The sequence below is a fragment of the Dermacentor andersoni genome, chromosome 5 (assembly GCF_023375885.2).
Source record: "Dermacentor andersoni chromosome 5, qqDerAnde1_hic_scaffold, whole genome shotgun sequence".
In the NCBI taxonomy this organism is placed as follows: Eukaryota; Metazoa; Arthropoda; class Arachnida; order Ixodida; family Ixodidae; genus Dermacentor; species Dermacentor andersoni.
In genome coordinates this window covers 93591561-93612823 of record NC_092818.1, presented here as the reverse complement: position 1 = coordinate 93612823, position 21263 = coordinate 93591561, and the positions used below count along the sequence as shown (strand labels likewise).

At 45.9% G+C, this 21263-nt stretch overlaps 1 long non-coding RNA gene across 1 annotated transcript; it reads right to left on the bottom strand.

The window, feature by feature from the left end:
• Positions 1-10338: 10338 nt before the first annotated feature.
• On the bottom strand, positions 10339-19745 carry LOC140218492 (uncharacterized). Its single transcript, XR_011894768.1, has 4 exons — positions 19065-19745; positions 17970-18074; positions 13198-13342; positions 10339-10448 (listed from the first exon to the last, which is right to left on the bottom strand). It is a non-coding gene; the product is annotated as an uncharacterized lncRNA (long non-coding RNA).
• Between the last annotated feature and the right edge of the window lie 1518 nt (positions 19746-21263).

Here is a 21263-nt window from a genome sequence, read left to right as displayed (position 1 = left end):
TATGCAGGAAGCACAGACGCGAGGAAGATTTCTGCTACGGCGCCGGGTCTGCGATGTTCGGAAAACGTGCACTGAGACGCTCGCCCGAGTCCGCTGCCCGACTAATGTCATGACGGTTTGGTCTATGAACTTGTCGATGCTATAGATACTGGCAAGTTCACTGGAGTGGAAAGGGAGCGGTAAGAAGCACATTAAAAAAAAAGCATGGCATATGGTCATGTTTGTGTTATGAATTAATGCAATGGATTACAAAAAAGAAGCAGCGGGAAATGGCACGCTGAGAACACCGATAAACACACAGTGCAACGCAACTCGAGAAATATTATTGAAACGTCCAAGAATTTAGAAGAAAAAAAAAGAAGATTGAATCGTCGCGAAGGCACATCACAGTCCCCGTAGGCGTCGAAATCTCTACGATGAAATTATTTTTGAACAGCTCTGATAGCATCCACGCAACAATGATTGCTTGTATACTGTCAAATGCCCATATTCTGAGGCCTAAAGCTCATGGCACGGTGCGAAAACGCGCCACGCAGCGAAAGCAAAACATTGTGCGCGGACAAGCATGCAGACGCGCAGTCGGTCGATGCGAATCTGGGCGATCGCTGCACTGAGGCTTCATTCTATTACGTTCCATTTAGTTATACCAACACTACAAGAACATATTTCACATAGTCTGCTCTCAGCGTTTACTTACCTTTCACGCAAGAAGCCGGTTCGGGAGACACCATCGCGGCGACCGCGCGCAGCGGCGTTCACTGTACGTATTCGGTCAAGAGATAGCGTCTGTAAACGATTCTGTGCTTTCACTTTGCCCAAGATTATTATTTAGACAGTAAAAAACTTCTCTCGTTTCGAAAGTACTTACAAAAATGTCCGGGAGAGCTCGCGCGTGGTGTTTTCAGTGATCGCTGACAGCAAAACCTATGAGGAGCGCGCCGCGCGATCCCTCATACTACGCCAGCGAGGCGCTTCCGATAGATGGCGACTCCGTAACTCCTCGCCGCCAATACGTGAGAAAGGGTTCGAGTGGAAAGAAAGGTAAGAAACAGGTAATGTCAGTGTGCAAATGAATGTTCACTCACTGCGTTCAAGAAGCGCATTAGCGCCCTTTGGTGGATGTTTGCTTCCGAGACCGGTCTGTCGTGTAAGCGCATGGCCTCCAAGATTGCTGAGTATACTATGACATTCAAGATCGGGCGTCGCGCGGCGCCCCATCTCGGAGGCCATAGTAAGCGGCTGAGACTATAGTACGCAGCGCATCTCGTTGAGAGCTCATCGAAGAATGGACAGTGGCGCGGCCGTTATAGTTTCATCATATCCTCGCAAGAGTGACTTGTGGTGCTGTTGACCATTGGCGAAAGAAGTCGTCGGTGATGAGGCACGAAAAAGGCGCTCGTGAATGCGACGCTCACCTCACGCGGGCCACTAAAGAATTGTTTCACGACGGGAGTGTCCGGTCGGCATCTGTTTTCGCAAGTCGGGATCATGCGAATACTCCGGAATTGGTGAAACCGGGCGAATTCCATCGTCAAGTATGTATGTATGTATGTACTCTGCAAAGCTTCCTCAGGTGGATCCAGGATCATAATTCCCGTGTTGGTATTTTTCCGGGATTTGGGAAGGAGAGCCCTGTCACGATCGGGACAACATCAGACAATTCGCACTTCTTCCATCGCCCCCCTACCACCCTGAGATGTCCCACTTCCCCATCCGCGAGGAGGACGAACAGTTAAGAGCGAGTAAGTTAGCAGTTTCTTTCTAGCGACGTGAATCAAACAGCAGGCTAGCAATATCTCAGTGCCCGCCGTGGTTGCTCAGTGGCTATGATGTTGGGCTGCTGAGCACGAGGTCGCGGGATCGAATCCCGGCCACGGCGGCCGCATTTCGATGGGGGCGAAATGCGAAAACACCCGTGTACTTAGATTTAGGTGCACGTTAAAGAACCCCAGGTGGTCGAAATTTCCGGAGTCCTCCACTACGGCGTGCCTCATCATCAGAAAGTGGTTTTGGCACGTAAAACCCCACAATAAAAACAAAAAGAAATATTTCAGCAACATTTTTGTCCACCCGTATGCGAATACATTTTAATGTGCGCTGTAGATAATCAGAAAACCTTTCCGGAATTAACTTATCTGATCCGCGCTGGCGACAAGAATGACGTGGTCGGAACCAACTACCACGTAGTCGAAGCAGGTCGCAAACGCCTTTTCAGCGCGCGCACTCACGTATATATTCCTAAAGAAGTTGTTGCACGTACAGTTAACGCCAGCAGGCGGGCGGCCGTAACAGCCTTACAAATTAACCGCTTTAAAGACTAGAACATAAGGGTAAATGTAAGCACCAGGCTGCTACATTCGTCGCCTTCATCCGGTAAAACGTGCGTAACTTGTGCACGATAAGATTGCAGTACAGACGGAACGGATAAATAAACGGTACACTTGCACTACCTCTGCCGCTTGTGCAGAAGTTTTGTGTCGTCTACACTCACTGCTCACCGTGGTCACGCTCACTGGTCATGTGGCCGCTGCGGTTATTGTAGACAAGCAAGCAAACACCGTAAGAAGACGCTCAATGGCAGGCACTGTCATGTGACCAAATATGGCGGCGCCCCTGGGTATGGTGATGTAAAAGGGTTATATAGCTCCGGGTCACTTCGGCTAATCAGGAAGAGGACCGGTTGCCTACATCGATGTTCTTTCTTTTTATTGAAGGATGAGACAGCTGAAAAATAAGCCATCGAGGAGCCAGCTATCCTAATGATCAAGGATAAGCTCCGGCGGCTAAGGAACATAGAAAAAAAAACGAATCAAGTAAAAGAAAAAAAAAGCAAGGAAACAGACGGAATTAAGGAGTGGAGGACGACATCCATATCAGAGCGCGGTGTACAGGTGGCATGCGAATGTCAAATCGCAGCGTGCTATACGGAACAATATCTAAAGAACGGCAAGAAAAACAAACAAACACACAAAAGAATCTTGGACAAATCGAAGAATAAAGCGCATAAGAAAAGCAATACCAGTGCAATGGCAGAATCACAAATCTATTAGCGGCTGAAAATGGGTACCGTAGCCTTCCCCCCTTTGATGCACGGACCCAGTTCTGATGCATCACCTATAAGCTATAAGCAACACGTACTTGTTTGGTACTTGCTGATGCCCGCCTCCCATTCTAGTGTACGTCAGTTAAATAAGGGACGTATACACTAATCAGGAATACTGAGTGTACATGTATTAATATTATTACTACCAATAGAAGTAATATTATTTTTAGTATTATTTAAAGAAGTCAATAAAAATTTACATAGTGCCGGGGAGACGCCATCAAAAAATCCATGACATCACGCAAGCTGTAGCGGAAACGTCAAGATAGCGCCGCCATCCGTCCTTCCTCTCTTTTCTTTCTTTTTTTTTTTTTGGCATCTTTTCTGGCTTGTCGAGCCTCTTCTGGTGGCAAGAATGGTCTTTCTTTTTCAACATGGGAGCGTAATTCACTAAAGAGCTTAAATATTGTCCCTTACAACCCTGATACAGACGGAGACGTGTCTTTCAAAGAAGCAAACCTGTCGCCCAACTCCGCGTTAACTTAACCGACCGTCCCCGCTTATTATTTCTCTTCACGCAAGGTGTGCGCCGCGAGTGAGACAGTCCGAACTCGACTCGTCAGCTTCACGAGATGACTCGTCGTCTTCGGTTGCGTCACGGGTATATAGCTCTCTCCTTAGTGGGATCCGTGTCCCAAAATAAGCTTGCGACGCCTCCAACACCTCCGCATGCAGCCTCTCTCTCTCTCTCTCTCTCTCTCTCTCTCTCTCTCTCTCTCTCTCTCCTTTTCAACGTGGTGAAAGATCGCTACGTTCGTTTCGAGAGCACCGCAAGGAAGACGGATGCGCACGAAAAAAAAAAGGAAGAAAGAAAGTACGCGAAGGAGGGCGCTGACTAAAAAATGAAGTATTGAATAATGCACACGAAAGAAAGAAAGCAAGAGATAGAAAGAGGAGAAGCCTGCACAAAGTGACCACTACAGATTAGTTAAGCTGCGCTGTCGGTGGAAGCTGCATAAGCGAATTAATTGCCACTGAGTTTGGGCAGGTAATGAAAGCAATTCCCCTCATCTTTTAGCCGCGGCACACAATATAAATAAAAAGAAATATCCTCGCGAAAGAAACGGTAGCAACAACAACAACAACAACAACAACATCAATAATAATAATAATAATAATAATAATAATAATAATAATTGCGAATGTGATGTTGCAATCACCAAATTTTGAGATCTGAAGTTAAGTCGTGTGCCTGCGAAGTCGTTCGCAACAAGTATGCCCTCTGTATTTCGCAAGCTGGTCTGTCTCATAATCAAGAGAAGGAGATAGCGGTTCCTTAGAGAAACCTAGATAGGTTTGCATCGCGACAAGCCTATTGGGGACGAGGACTTACGGAGTCGCCATCTGTCGGAAGCGCCCCCCTTGCGTAGTATGAGGGATAACGCGGCGCACTCCTCATAGGTTTGGCTTACGGCGCTGAATAAAAACACCACCCGGCGGCCCTCCTGGAGATTTCTGTAAGTACTCGCAAAACGAGGGAAGTTTATTACTGTCAAAATAATAATCTTGGGCAAACTGAAAGCACAGAATCGTTCACAGACGCTATCTCTTTACCGAATATGTACAACGAACGCCACTGTGCTCGGTCGCCGCGATGGAGTCTCCCGAACCGGCTTCTTGCGTGAAAGGTAGGCAAACGCTGAGAGCAAACTATGTGAAATATGTTCTTATAGTGGGCTGCCTGTATACCCGAATGGGGCATAACAGAATGAAGCCTCAATGCCGCGATCTCACGGGTTCGCTGCGACCGACTGCGCGTCTGCATGCATGTCCGTGCACAATGTTTTGCTTTCGCTGCGAGCGCGTTTTAGCACCGTGCCGTGAGCTTATTAGGCCGCGGAATATGAGCATGTGACAGTCAGTACACAAGCAGCCACTGCTGCGTGGACGCTATCAGAGTTGTTAGAAAATCATTTCGTTATAGAGACTTCGACGGCCACGGCCACTGTGATATGTGCCGTCGCGACGATTCAATCTTTTTATTTTCTAAATTCTTGGAAGTTTCGATATTATTTCTCAAGTCGCGTCGCACTGTATGTTTATCGGTCTTCTCAGCGTGCGATTTACCGCTTCTTCTTCTTCTTCTTAATCCAGTACATTAACTCATAACACAAACATGACCACGTGCCATGCCTTTTTTTAATGTGCTTCTTACTGCTCCCTTTCCATTCGCCAGAATCTAGCATCAACAACTTCATAGGCCAAATAAAGCGTCATGACTAACCGGGCAGCCGGGCGCAAGCGAGCGTCTCAGTGCGCGTTTTCGGCTATACTCACCGAACATCGCAGTCCCGGCGCCGTAGCAGAAATTTTCCTCGCGTGTGTCCTTGCTGGATACCCGAGTTCTAGCCGATGGCTGTTTGTCGGTTCTAAGTTTCGCGGGCCAAGCTCGTGAATAAGGCTGACGCCAGGCTCCATTGCAAACGTCCGGCACTGCGGCACCGAGCAGTAGCATATCATGCTGCGTGCACGCCTACAAAAGCAGCCACTACCTATTGTAGTGCTTTCAAATGCTATAAAGAAGATACCCAAGGTGGGAAAACTTCACAATCTAATCAGAACCGCAGCTCAGGTGGGACTTTAAACTTTCGTGTTCAGTTCGCTTCGGCGCTTCCGAAGCAGCCGACGCGGCCGCTGTGTCCTCATGATCCCTCATGCTACGTCACGCCGACGGTGGCGCCAGCTTTTCCAGTGGTGGAGCTCGCCCCCAATATCATTCTACGTCAGATGATAGATATAAATGAAAATGATACTCACTCAACGCGGTACACCAAAGACACTTATCCTATACATAGAACACCGCAACACGCCGCTTACAAGCATAATCGTACCATGACGAAATGTTTCGCAAAATGTTACAACTCGAGCGCCTTCGTTGGCCGGCGACAGAATAATTTCGTGGTCGGTGGCCGCACTTTCTCCGTCGACAAAATGAGGAGAGGGCAGCGCCATAGGGAGGAGGAGAGGGCTGTCACGGATGCAGATCCAGCTGAACAGTAAGTATACAATTTTCTCATTGACACCTTTAATCAAATTATAATGTTTGAGAAGTTGGTGAAATAATTAATTAACTAAGATGGATTATCCAATTAGGTGTAATGGAAAAAAAATACAGTTTGAGTTTCTGCAAGCAACGGCAAACAACATTACTTTTGTTATGTCCAGCTACATGGTATCTGCATATTTTTAAACTCTGGCTGAAGTTAGCAGGGACACCTTGTATAGTCGCCTGCAATTCCTTCGCCGACACGCCTCGTACCCGCCGTGGTTGCTTATAGTGGTTATGGTGTTAGGCTGTCATATAAGCTCGAGGTCGCAGGATCGAATCCCGGCCACGGTGGGCGCACATCGATGGGGCCGAAATGCGAAAGTGCCCGTGTACTTAGATGTATAGGCAAAACGTAAAATCCCATAATTAATTTTAAGCCACCTCGTAGCCGAACCTCACGTTTTGGTTTCAGAACGTCAACTGAATGCTATTCGCAGAATACGCAACTGTGGGTTCTTTTTTCTTGATCTGCCCAAACTAGTCGCTTCGTCAAGACAGCGACGCAGTAAAGAACGAACCAATCGCTCAGTTACCGATCCGTCCACGCTGCTACGTTTTATTCTTTTCGCCCACTCAATTTTGTTTTCGCGTGTGCTGTTTGACGAAGACACGACATCACTTCATTGCTTGTATACGTGTGTACACTAACCCGTGTTCGTGCGTTTGTATGAGCTGTGTGCCGCACGCGTTCGGCCAGTGGAACACGGATGTATACGATGTATTTCGCGACACATTTGTAGCGGGCATATCTCGACATTGTGGCCCTCTTATGAGTCAAAATGGACGAGCCTTGGGTAACCTGTAAGCTGAGGAATTGCGCCGTTTGCACTGGTCACACATATTGATCGGCATTTTAACGAAGCGTGGTCCTTCCTCTCGTACGCCCCCCCCCCCCCCCCCCCCCCCACCGCACACACACACGCGCGCGCAAAGACACTAGCACGCCCTCTCATCTCTCGTTTGGAAAACTGTCGGCTGGCCATGGACCTACAGAACTTATTTTTCTTACACCGTGACCTACAGTATCTTTCCGGGCGTGTATGAAGCAGCGTACAAACGCGTATTCATTGGGTATTCTCTCATTCTCTGCCATGAAGCTTATCACGTTGTGGCGACAGGGGCGGCACCAAGGTTCTCCTTTTAGGGAGGCAGAACATGATTCTCGAGTTATGTTCAGGGTGCATGGAAGCACTTCGTCACTTGGCACCTCGTGGTACCAGGGTGGGGCCAATAGGATCACAGACGGAAATATTGAGTGGTCGGTCGTACCACAGCCATTTCGCTTCCTAAAGAGGGGCCAGTAGAAAATAATTCGGGACATCGGGAGTGCTTAACTAAGCAGACGCTAAGTGAAAAGGAAGTCTTTGTCAGAAGCAGACGTACTTCACTGCACGAAAGGAGGCGTGACCTTCTCATTTCGTCGTACCCCAAGGTCCCGTTTTGCTGCTGCATCGGTCGCGGTATTTCCGGGAATATTAGTGGTCAAATATGTCAAATTGTCCTTGCTGTTTGACATGAACCGTCTGGAATTCAGCTGAACCGCAGGACCAACTGCACGAGAAGCGCCAGTAAACGCTGGTATTGGCGGTGCAAAGCCAGTAGGATTCGCAACTTCACGCATTTACAGAAGTTGTCAACATAGTGCGTCCTTTATAGAGTCGTTCAATTTGTGAACATATTATATATGTTGAAATACAAACGTCACCCGTGCACTCTGTTACGCCGTAAGTATATGATGGTGCATCTACCTGCTGTACCAAACTGCAATCTCGCGAGTTAAAAGCGTGGATACCAATAGAGGCGCCAGGAAAACTTTTCTTTTTTTCATTGCAGCCCAGGCACGCCGGCTGAAACCAAGTGGTACACAATCCATGAGCGCTTGTCCGCCCAATGCGATGTATTGACACAGTTCCACGCTGCGCGGCTATACTAGACGAAATTAAAAATATGTTTTTTGCCGATATCATGGTGTGTAAAGTTTTGCTCACGTGTGCATGTGACTTAACGTATTGGTAACACTGTAATTGCTTTAGCTACTCCTCCTCTTTTTTTTCTTCCTTTATTTAAGAAATAGTTTTCTGTATTGCTTGTTTGGGTGCTGATCGATCAATGTGTTTGTACATTGTAATATTATTGAACGCTCGTAATTTTTGTAAATGTGTGGGACCATATTCTGGGTCCCACACCCAGAATGCTGAAGTGCAGCTGCACCTGTGCCACCTCTTTACTGTTGCATATATACAAAACTTCCTTTTTTGTTTCCTACAATGCTGAAGTGGCAGGAAAATTAAGCCCGTGTATAAAAGCCTTTCGGCCGTAGCACCCAGCCGATTGCAGTCGTTTCATTCCGCGAGAAATCAGGGTCGTTCCAAGTTCAGGTAGCGCGATACGAAACACGCAACGCACGATTTCTCGCTTTGATCTTGGCATCGCTCCACTCGATTCGCTACGAGCTTCGTGACTTGGTTCACGCCATTTCAGCACCGGTTGCGTGTAGTCGTGCCAGACGAGCCCCCGGCGTGCTCCTCCAGCTTGAAGTCTGCACCGCGTGCGAAAGGAGAAGCAACGGCAACCTGCACCGGCGAAGCGAAATATCGACGTGCAACAGCCCCTTGAACTGACCCCTCCCACCACCCCTTTGAGCCCCTTCAACTTCGTGAGTGAGAGAGAGAGAGAGAGAGAGAGAGAGAGAGAGAGAGAGATGGTGAAAGCAAGTATGTTAACCGGAAGAGAAACATCCAGTTTGCTACCCTAAGTAGGGGGAGGGGGCCACAGAAAGGAATACGGAGACAGAACGCACGGACGAAAGCGCGGGAATGTCCTGGAAGTTCGGGCGAATCCAATGAAACTCCTTGTAGACAGGACTGGGTGCGCGCGGTAGGCTACAGCGGTAGGCTACAGCGGGCGGCCGCCTGGAGTCTCAAACCCTCGGAACGCGCGTTCGCTGCCCGCGAAGACGCGAGCCAAGCGCAGCCAACATCGCAGTCTAATCGGCGGTCTCGCGGCTGTTCAGCGGGAAGGAAAAGGGTGTCCCGCCGGGTAGGCGCTAGATTACGGTTGCGTGTCCTGGGCCAGACTGCACGCATGCCAGCCATGCGGAGTTCTCCAAGTCGTGTGTAGTAATGCACGTACATGCACAAAGGGAGATGGTCCTCTCCGCGTTGCGGGTGTTTCTGCTATGCGTGAGCGAGAGAGAGGGAGGCGTTCGCGGGCTTGGGGAGGGGAAAGGGAGAGTACAGCGGAGCCGAGTAGTTGCGAGGAGAGAGCTGGCCTAGCGTAGCCGGCCCCTTCTCTGGCACGCGCGGCTCGTTGCCAATCGATGAAGCCCTCCCCTACTAGAAAATCCTATTTGTTTTCAAACGGGTTTCATCAAATAGGGTTATGGAACGGGACCCCGTTTGATCCTGTTCAGTCCTGACCTGTTTAAATCCTGTTTATTCCTGTTTAAACCTGACCCGTTTAAATCCTGTTTAAACCTGACCCGTTTAAATCCTGTTTGATCCTGACCCGTTTAAATCCTGTTTAATCCTGACCCGTTTAATCCCGTCCTATCTAACCCAGACCTGTTTGCCCCTGTTCAGACCTATATTTTGCTGCATTCATACCTGGTCCTTTCAGAATGGATTGATGTTGCTTAATATAATTTACTCTTAAACCTATTTTGTACATTTGTGTATTTGCGATCAGCATTGAAGAGAAGTAGATCCGCATTATGTTTGCAACAAGAATGCCACTTTCACATGTAGGTTTGCCTGGTACATTGCTTGATACGAAGATAAACACAATTTTCGGCATAAATCGATTAGCACTACCAACACTGATGTGATACATCATGAACAAGTTATGTATGACCCACGAGTACGTTCTCTATGTATGACCTACAAGAAAATGCACCCTGAAGAAGACTGTACCTCATTTTCATATTTACTACTAGTATGCAAATGTAATTCTTGCAGATTTAGTATTTGTTCGATTACTTGTACTCGTTTTAATGCAGTGCTTTTTGTTGTAATGGTTTGTTCACAAATCCACAGTAAAGCGTAATTTTGGGGTGAAAAATGTCAGGCAAAGTATTGGCATGTACTTGTAAGTGAAAAAGACAAGTATACTTTACGTAGGTATTTCTGTACACCAACTTGAGCTTTCATTAAGCCTGAAGTCATCCGGCTTAAAAAAAAGCATGTCATAAATGTCCCAAGCACTGTTTATTGGACCTTCTAACGGTATTTCGATGCATCCAGTCTGCCGAGAGAAGACCGCTGGAGTGGGTTGCTTGGGTGAGAGCGAGCAGGGCACCTGAAAAAGTAAAGCCAATAATTTATCTTGACTCATGCAACAGGTTGGCACATAGGCAAATTCGCCTATGTTCCCACAGATAAGAAAGGTTCAGCATTCCGGTCATAGGAGATAATGAATAAATCTTATTGAAAAATATGTGGTTTCGTGCAATGCCTATGTTTCAAGGGAACATGGAGTACTGTGGGAGAATAAGCTGTCATAATTAGCAGGCGATTGAAGCAAGTGTTATAGGAAAAAGATGGACACATCGTTTGATTAGCAATAATTACTAGTATTGAAGCAACTGAATACAAACATGAAATACCTTTAAAAACAACACCGACAGGTTGAGATAATAAATTATTCAGAAACTAAACCCTTCTGCCAGCAAAATACCGTAGTGTACTGGCTTTGACATTGCGCTGCTCAGGCAGAGGGCGTGGGATTGAATCCCGGCCACAATGGATGCATTTAGATGGCAGGGAAATGCCAAAACCCCTATGTAAGGTCTATTGGGTACACGTTAAAGGAGACTAGGGATCCCGCCAACTTGAAGTTATAAAAACCGGGGTAAATTTCGAGATAAGCAAACTCACAAAAGTAGAAGGCCCTGGCCATGCGAAGACCATATAAAGCCTTTTAAGGTAGGTGCCAGCAGCCGCAAAATTTCTTGCAAAAGCGAAATATAGCAGAAGCGGTATTTTTCCGTAGATCACTTTTGCAAGGTATTTTACAACTTGACACCCGACATGTTGGGCATCTACGGGCAACAGCAATTCTTGCACAGATCATAGCAAACACTGTTGCACCTAGGTATACATAGACACATAGGTATAGGTACAGTCGCCGACTGATTTTCCGGACTCCGAAAATTCGGACTTGATTACTCGGTCTGTTTCACGGCACCGCCATTCTCCCCATGGACCATAATGTATAACAACTTCCGAAAGTTAGGTTGCCTTGCAACCTCTCGTCTGATTTTTCGGACACTCCTTGAGCCAACTTGATCGAGAGCACCATGCAACGACTCTGACCGTTGCATGGTTCTACTTGCTGAACGACATTTTTGTTTTGAACGGAGCCTCCTTGCTGCCCCACGAAGTGGCGCTACTGCAAATCCCTGCTCATCATCATCGTCTCTGCCTGGTTTGTAGCTACAGCAGTTCCGGTCTCAGCTTAGTATGCCATGTCAAGACAATCCAGCAGCTGATTTGTTTGTTTCTTCGTGCATGACGCTGCGAGTAGGCCAGGTTTTTTGTTTGTGCAACTGATGTCGGCGTGACGATGTTTGATGAAGCAAGATGGGCCAATTCATTCCACTAATATCTAGAATAGCTACCTGTAAGCACCACCTACCTTTCAACAACATTTGCAAAGCAAAAAACCTCATCCTGAAAAGTCTGCACATGACGACATCGGTAGCATCATCAGCGTGGGGCCTCAAGATAATTCGGCAAGCCAAGAAATTACTGACAGCACAAGTGCAAGCATGCCAACAGGAAATCAGTGGCTGAATAATGCACCTTCTACCAATTGGTAGACAGTGCATTTTCGCAAAGCCCTAACTATAGCAGATCATTGTTCAGGAGTTCCCGAATGCACAACTCTATGCCATTTTCACACAGGCTCTAGGGAAGCACCTCTGCACAGTTGCAAGAAAAAAAGCTAGATGCCCCAAGAGAAATGAGCCCACTCAAGCCATGGAAGTTGTGTTTACCTTGTCTTCCTACAACTACTCAAAACCTAGGACTGCTGTTTTGCACAAGGGAACAAACGTCAACATTGGTGCCTCGCCCAACACAAGTGGTCTGCGCTGTAGAAGGTGCCATAAGTCAGCCCACAGATGAGGCCCACACCAGTGCTGTCAGTGTGCTGTACAAATTGCAGAAGCACAGCCTACAAGCTTGTCTGCCTTAGTGTGATCGCACCAATGAACGAAAACTAACGAATCAAGTTTGTTTCGTGCCGAGAACAGTTGCCTCATGCTGGCTTGGTTTGTTGTGTAGGCATGTAAATAATGAAAAGGCCTGCATCACTATCTCTGAAAAAAAAAATCATGTAACAAAGCACGTACAGTACACAGGTGCAGTGTCTATCACATACCATTTCGTGCAGTAGAGGCTACATCGGATAAACCGGCCAATGTATAAATGACTGGCAGCGTGACCAAGCAAACTTGATGCAAGGGTCAGTTAGCAGTGGTAGTGCACTGCTCTCGGCGCACATGCACCTATGTTTGAAAGCTGCTTGATCGTGACAAAATATAAAGACAAAAGCGCTGGAGAGATATCTGAGGCTTTTCTTATATGTATGACGAGGAACCTAGCGCTAGCTCCCCATGCAGAGAATTACTAGACAGTGAGACTGCTTCTTATCATTGTAAAACAAGTGTCACGCTCACCATGTTTCTGTGCGAACAGCATGTATTCAGACCTATTCTCCCCCTTTCACCTTTTGCACAATATCACTGTGCGAGCAATAATACTGAACTGTTAGTAGCACTCTGTCCTGTTGCCTCCTTTCTTTCCTTGTGAATTGTGTGCTAAATAAGGCTTTTTTTGGTGAAAGAGTGCTAGTTTAACGCATAAACTAGCGCCATGGCACTTTGCAATAAAGGACTGTTATAATTCTCTAAAAATTTGTCCATGCAGAACAGTGTCAAAAGAACACCTTAAAGAAAGAACATGAGTGTATCTATCATAAAGACCAATCCTTGTCTTTTTTCCTTAACATAATTTTCAATACCGATATTGAAGTACAAGCTCACCATATTATATCACCTTGTCAATGAAGCAAGGCACAATGGTGCCCAACTGTCGCGGGACCAACTTGGATGTGGAGATCAGCGCAGATCAGCAACATAGCATGGTCTGCTTACACTTCTTCTCCAGGTCCAGCCATACCTACAGCAGCTATAAAACAAGTGAGCTTAGAATCACAAGCGAAACAATATAAAAAGTGACACTGAACAAAGCAACTTTCGTTAAGGGGGGACGCGGGGATCAGATCGCGAAAATCGCAAAAAAGATCGATTTTTGGCAACGACGCATTTCGGTATCTGCAATGCCTAATCTACATTGTATCAAAATGGTTTGACTGAAAACGCGCTAAAAGTGCCCGAAAAAAATTAATTTATCAGTGCGTAGGGCGAGAAAACAGCTTTAAATCGCGTAAAATCACCGCAGTTCGCGGAGCCCTAACTCGTCTTTCCCGCCACCGAACGCCGCCATCTTGGTATCGTTCGAAAGCTCGAAGTTTCGCCATTCCGTTTCTGAATTCTTCGGTCGTCGCCATCTTGTAACAAACACACAAACACAAAAGAAGCGCGGGTCTGCTAGAGGCGGTCACACGGGCCCTGCGATGAAAGCGGGCCTCCGATTGGTTGCCGTACTGAAAGGCGTCACGCCATTGGTTGCTGCTGCAGCAGCGGGCAAGCTGGCAACCACAGCGGACCGCAGTTGTCTGCTTTGAAAACCACGCCGGCGTCGTTCTTCGTTTGAACTCCAGAATTCGGATTTATGAAAGCTCCCAGGTCAGTGATGGATCGTCGCTCATTCGAAAAGAACTTTTAAATGAAGCATGCCTTCGGAAAACGGAAGCGCAAGCCTCCTACGGCGAGAAAAGGCGGCGGCCAGCGGGGGAAGCTGGAGAACCCGACTGAACACGCGAATAACGTGCCGCGTTATCTTGCACCGTGCGATTCCAGCAGCGATACCGACAATCGCCCTGTGACATCGATACTGATAACCAAGCCACCGGAAGACGTGCCAACGGAGGCTCTCGCACCTGTGCGTACGGCCGCGCGAGTCAGCAACCGAGATCGCGTTGTTGGAGGCGACGCGGGTCGAAGGTCTCCATCGCCGGCAGAGACGGTGTGCGTTTCCGATGCATCGTGCGACAGGGACACGCAGCCTGCGAGTAAGCTTCAACCGTCGACGAGCTACATACTGTATGGTGACTCAAGGCTCACCAGACGAATCGTCGCACGATTCAGACGCGCCTCGAGCCGCGTTTTGTGTCAGCGGTGACTGCAGAAGCGCAGGCATGCAGTGTTCGCGACTCCCTTCGCGCAGTGTCCGCGACTGAGCGGAAGCAGCAATGCCAAGAACAAATTTCGGCCCCTTGTGACTGAATTCATTATTATGCCTGTTTCCGCGATGAACTCTTTGATCGCTAAAACTCTGTGCCCAAGATGCCAACAGCGTTCTGTGGGTGTGCAGTGCGATACCAGGCTCGGTCTGGCAGTGAAAATGGTGGTCATGCACTACTCCAGACGGCGCAAGAAAAGGATAAAGAACGCCTGAAGAAGGCATCCAAAGCCCACCAAACAATGAGGCAAAGGTGTAAGAAGATGCCTGACAGCAATGATTCAAAATATTACAGCCCTGGTGCTTTTTAATAAATTTGCAGTGCTTTTAAAACTTTGCAGCCAGTTTTCTCAATTGCATTTTTTTGTCAATCACCTCGCTCGTGGAAAGCGTAGCACAACAATGGCTGGACCGATTTTGGCCCAGTTTGTTTTGCTGTGATCCACAAGCTGTGCTGCACTTAAAGACAGTCCTGAAATGTTTCTTTATCTTTCCATTATTTTATTATTTCACAATTACTACATGGCTCCATGCAGTGAAGCACAGTCATGTGCATGTTATGGTGAGCAAAAAATTATTAGCGCACTAAAAAAAAAATCGAACACTGTCTTGATGTAGATTAGACATCTGGGCAAACATGCAAAGTATTCCGAGCTCCCTATCATGTTTCGTTACTGTGCCAGGCTTTCCACAAGCAAGGAACTTATAAATTCTTATAAAACAAAAACTAATTAAGATATCCTAATGAAATTTTAGATTTGTCTCTTTATTGCAATGTGCAGTGTGTGTGCCAAATTTCAGCCCTTTCTGTCAAGAAACAAAAAAGTTAATTCTGATCCCCTCCTCCCCCCTTAAGCATAAATAGGATCGAAATGCTGACATTATGCCCATAAGTAACTTCACTTTGAGCAACAAAGCATCCAATTTAAGAAAGATTATATGTATCAGCTATCTATGAGAGAAATATTAATCGAACGCCCTCTATTTGCCATACCCCTCCCCTTATGCATGGATGTCTCCCTGACTGAGTGAGCTGATCCCAGGTATAGTGTAATTAAAGGTTGTCACTTGGTGGGCCAATCCCGATACCATTGCATGACTTGTACAATAATTTTAATGTGTTGTAATGCTGGCCATCCTGCAGGCACTGCAACATTATAGCACCCATAAGGCTAATGGTATTACCTGATAAGGTTAACTAATAGGTGTCCCCAGAAGCATAACTCGGCATGTATACTCGGAGGCCATTATTATAAGACAAGCAATGGCAGAGGTGAAGCTTTATCCTGTGCCATATGCAAAATGGCCGAGCACGCCCAGCTTCTGGTTACATTCTCACTTGTGACCACTGCAACAGGCTGACTGACATGCGTAACCAGCAGTTTGTAGGACCACATTTTCATACCCTGCAATTTGTTTTACATCTGAAGAGATCAGCCTCAAGCTCCATGATGCGCTGCACTCAAGAAGCATTATAAACTGGCAACATTTAAATGCTATGCTGCATGGTTTGTTGCATGCTTTAGGAATTTACTTGTTTATTATACACATAGCTCATAGGCTCCAGTTGGAGTATTGCATGAGGTGGCAAGAAAACAAATTCTGAACAAGGAGAACATTCAACAAAACAAGTCAGACCAAAGAAGAAAAAATAACATACTCTCCTAATGGGACTATGTATCTGGCAGCTAGCTTCTAAAAAAGACAATTAGGAATCTTTTACTACTGGTAGCGCTTTAGGGGATGGAATGTAGAATTCCAAGCTTCATACACTTTTAAGCCACCTTACGTGGCTTTTTGTTTTGAACTCCTATTCTCTGTACTATTATAGAAATGAATACCCCCTCCAAAATAAAACAAAGAAAAACATGTGATGCACAGTAATGTAACACAATAATGTAATGCACAACAGTGAATACTTAGAAAAATGTAATTAAGAACATGGAGTCTATGTGGGCACAGATGTTAGAAGTCTACATGAAAGCATAATAATAAAGGTGGGCAAAGCATTTATGCTTTTGTCGGGCAAGCTGCAGCAAGACATACAGGTAAAGCATGCCTCACAACACAGTCCCTAAAAATATCTGTCACAATACAGTGAGTAGGTATATCATGCATATCTACAATAGCTCCTAATTATATTTAACTCAGAGGGGGCTACCTATGTAACTTGATCAAACTGAAGGTGAGCCAAATTCTAAATATACGATTCAAGTAGACAGAAAATGGACGTTATGAAAATGCATCTACAGCAAAAGTGTTGTACATTATTGTTGTACATTATGTCATACCTGCCAACCTGTGAACATAATATTTTGTAAAAATGCTGCAGACACTAAATTCTTTGTTGGGGACATAGCACACATTATTTTAAAGCTTGCTCTCAGCACCCCCATTGTTGCATACCTACACACACATTATTAATAAAGGGAAAATCGCACATCTACCCGCTCGTAGCAATTGCTACAAAAGAAACCCGTACGGATTCCTCGAAAGGAAAGCCTCACAATTGAAAAAAAGAAACCGTCCAGGTCTGGGACTCAAACCCGGGACCACCGCCTTTCCGGGACAGCCGCTTTACCATCTAAGATAACAAGGCGGCTAGCAGATGGCCGGGCCAAGTCGAATTTGTCGACAACATGAAGCAAAGGCAAGGGTCTGACGTAATAGTTCTGCGGAAATGCGCAAGGTGTAGAGAAGTAATTAATAAAGGAGAAAAAAATATTATGTCAAACCCTTGCTTTTGCTTCGCGTTGTCAAGTAATTCGACTTCACCCTGCCATGTGCTAGCCAGCTGGTTATCTCAGATGGTAGAGTGGCTGCCTCGGAAAGGCGGTAGTCCCGGGTTCGAGTCCCGGACCAGGACGAATTTTTCTTCAACTGTGCGGCTTTCCTTTTGAGGAACACATACAGGTTTCCTTTGTTGCAAATGGTACGAGCGGGTGGATGTCTGATTTTCCCTTTATTAATTACTTCTCTACACCTCGTGTGTTTGCGCAGAACTATTACGTCACACACACATTATCAACCATTATTTAACTTGTCGTGCAGCACGAAAAGCAGCAGCGAACTTGAAACCAGTAACTGACAACATTTTTTTTAGATTACAGAGCTTTACGCTGCTTCAGGAATTTATCTGACTAAACTTCCTAAAAGCACGTGCCCCTCTGATGTTCTCGTTAGAGATATTGCATCGCTAATAATAAAGCAGTACAAGTACCATTATAATTAATTTTTTACATGCATTTTAACAATGTCATACCGTCAATCTCTCAACAGCTTTAAAACATCTTAACCAACACAACTTCATTGTCTTTCTAAAATGACATTAATAAAATTGTAAAATGAGCCCACATTTGTAAACCCACGAAAAATTCAGGAGTTTCCAAACATGGATGATACCAACAAAATCTGCAGCTCTTGTAAGTGGCAGCAACTGCTTTGCACACACCTTGTCACAGCATGCACATCAGGTACTTTTCCGTGCTGTTGAGGCTGCAGAAGTGCCGCAGGTGCATATGTGGAGGTGCCTCTGGTTCACAAAATCTTGCCATCCCTAAACAATAACAAATACTTATTTATTGTAATCCCTGCTGAAACTGCAAACTTGTGATATAAAAAGATCACGTCATATTTTGAAAAAAGTCTCATACAACCAGTTACATGAACCTGCAACTGGTTGTGCAAATATCTGATTGTAACATCACAGGCGGTTAAATAACACGTAAATCGAACTGTAGAGAACATGAATCTACTATGAAAAGGTTCACACAAACGTACAGCTGTATAACGTGAAATGTGAATTGTACTATCAAAAAATTCCTTAGGACATGAAAAGCGTTCCAAAACCTAACTTGTCTATGCGGCGCAACAAAGCACTGCTCCCAAAGGACGATGCGCTTAAAATTACAACAGACCACCTCATTTCTGGAGAGACAATACAGAAAAGAGAAAGATTTTTCGATTAAAAAGAAACATTGCTTATGTAATTTCGGCTTCTCTGCTAGATCGGAATCCTTTACAAGTACACGAAAACACACAGGACACTAATACACGTCATCTGACGACACACTATAAACAGAAGAATTTCCATACAAGCTAAAAATCTGGCCATGCGTCGACGAAGAAATCGGGTGCTATCTCGCGCAGCTGTTAGCTGTGACGACGACACATCGACGTACTACTTCTAGAAATGACTATACCATTTCTTAATGAAAAATTATGTACACAAACAGTAACTTTCTTTGCTTGAATTTTTGTGCCCATTTAGATCAAAGAACCACCCGCGCTAGCGTGCTTCATAGGTGAAAGTAAATAAACCACAGATAGAGCTGTTGGTAACATGAATACGTTTTAGGGCAATTTCCATGGAACTTTTTGCTAAATGTGCACTGCGACATGAAGAACAACCATTTGAAAAGCACATTTATAATTCTTGCTGCTTTACAAATCCGGATCCGGTTGTTGTACGGATCTTGCGATACGTACAACAACGCACACTTCACGAACCATAGACAGGAAGAATGCGCGCAAGCGCCGGACTTACCTTTCTAGGCGTACTCGGAAAACGCTCCTTTTAGCGTCACAGGTGCCGCGGCATCGACTGCACCAACGGTCCTTCCGGCGCACACACTGTTGAATTGCGGATCAACTACAGGACGTAAGAGCACAACTTTCACCAAATTCTTCCGTACAGCGCGATACGATGCGACAGTGCCAGAGGAGGAGATCCTGTTCATGAGCCCGGAACAAAGGAAGCGCGAAGGGTCATATCTTCGACATCGGCGCACCACACGAAGGATACTGCGGGCTACATTACGCGGTCCCAGGCGTTTTGTGATTCTCAATGCATACAAAATGCACCACAATTTCTCTCGGCACAGCGTACACACGATTAAACAACTACATCGGACGGCGTCAATGCAGCAAGCACTCACATGTGGCGACAACTGAGGACGGCAAAATAATATCACCTGTAACTTTACCGGCGCTACCTGTGCTGCCATCTGTAGGCCGCCACCGAAAGCGACCGTGCTTTCGGTGATCTCATGGATGGTGACGGCGTTGTATTTCGATGTTATGCGAGTCGTACAGCGTCTTGTACGACGTGTTTCAGCAACGTTGCTTTTAATAGAGAGGACAGCAATCTGCGTATACGCCGTATAGACGTCTCACCCACTTGAAAAACACAACAGCAAATTTTCAGTCTGTCGTATTTTGGGACGTTGTGACCACATACAGTAGGTCGTGGTTGTGACTGTCGTTCTGTTCTCTGTAGTGTGACGCCCTGTAGTCGAAAATTCTGTAGTTCCTGATCAATATTTGATTAAAAATTGACAGAGGTCATTTTAAGGTTATGTAAAATTATTAATACGAAATAAAATAAAAAAACAAAAGTAGAAAAAAAAAACGCCTTTTGCCTAGGATTCGAACTTTGGACCTGACGGTTCCGAGACAAGCATCTTACCACTGCACCACGCCGAACATCACTGCTGGCGTATGTTGAAGCTATGTCAAGAGTGTAAATTGCTGTCTGGGTTGCTGTTTACATTTGCATTTTAAAAGCCACGATGCGCTTTCACTTCACCGCGTCAACTGCCGCATCTCTAGATGAGCAAAAGTGTTGTTACCATCGACAGGTACATCGTGGAGTGCTAGACCATCGATTTTGCTGTAACGATATCCATATTTCATACGAAATTCCGAAACAGACAACGGTGACCGGGGACACTGAGGGTTGTTACTGCTAATTTCGACAGTTGTCTCTTGCTCTTTACACTTTTGAGCTCGCATATAATTCGTGTGTTCAATACAATATAGCTACATAAACACTCGTGGGTGAGTCTTCATCTCGACAGAATACTGGCTTCTCACGGTAGCGCTGTACCAGATTAATGAGACCCGAGCGAGACAGCTTTTCACGCAACTTTGTGGAACAATCCAAAACTTCTTTCCCGCTTCGCATATGCTTGTGCAATATTTCTGGGAAAGTAACTAATGTGTCAGTGTAACCGCACAGGTAAGTCCACAGGCCTGTGTGCCCCATCTTACCAAATAAAACAAAGCGGATACGCAGCCATTCCCGCAGATCGTATGATTTTGATCAGCGGCCGATTTTGAGGAGGCCGGTAGGGCGTTGCTGGTGCCGCGTCGTCACGGCACAATTATAACAATTGGCAACGTCGACTTTAATGCCGGTGTCGGTGCTATCAGTACTGCCGGCTCCAAAGAAGCACGATTGAATACCGCGCAAGAAAAAAAGTACAGTGTACACCACCGATGCGAAGCTGACATTCTAAAGGGCCGCGACGGAAAGTGCTTCTGTTGCGACTTCAGAACTCTTGGCCGTCGCGACCGAATGTTTCTGTTGCGACGTCAGAATCGCTGTCGTAACGTCAGAAATGTCTGTCGCAACTTCAGAAACGTTAGGAACTTCTGTCGTACAACAGAAATTGCTGTAGTCGCAGCAGGAATTCCTGTGTCTTTTTCAACTGGGCAGGACCGGGAATCGGTTTGAAATTCGCAGCTAGCATATCGCAGTTTGGTCTGTGAATGTTCCGAGGTGGTCACGCAATTTCTGTAGAGCTTGATAATGGCCCCAATTTAGCACTATAGGGGGCTAAATTGTCAGGATGTCGAACAATAAAAAGTTCCTCCCCAGTTCTATTCAAGCATTAAACTCGTATGCATGATACCATCCAGTATGGTTGCCACAAAGCTCCAGAATAAACCAGCTTTTGTGCTG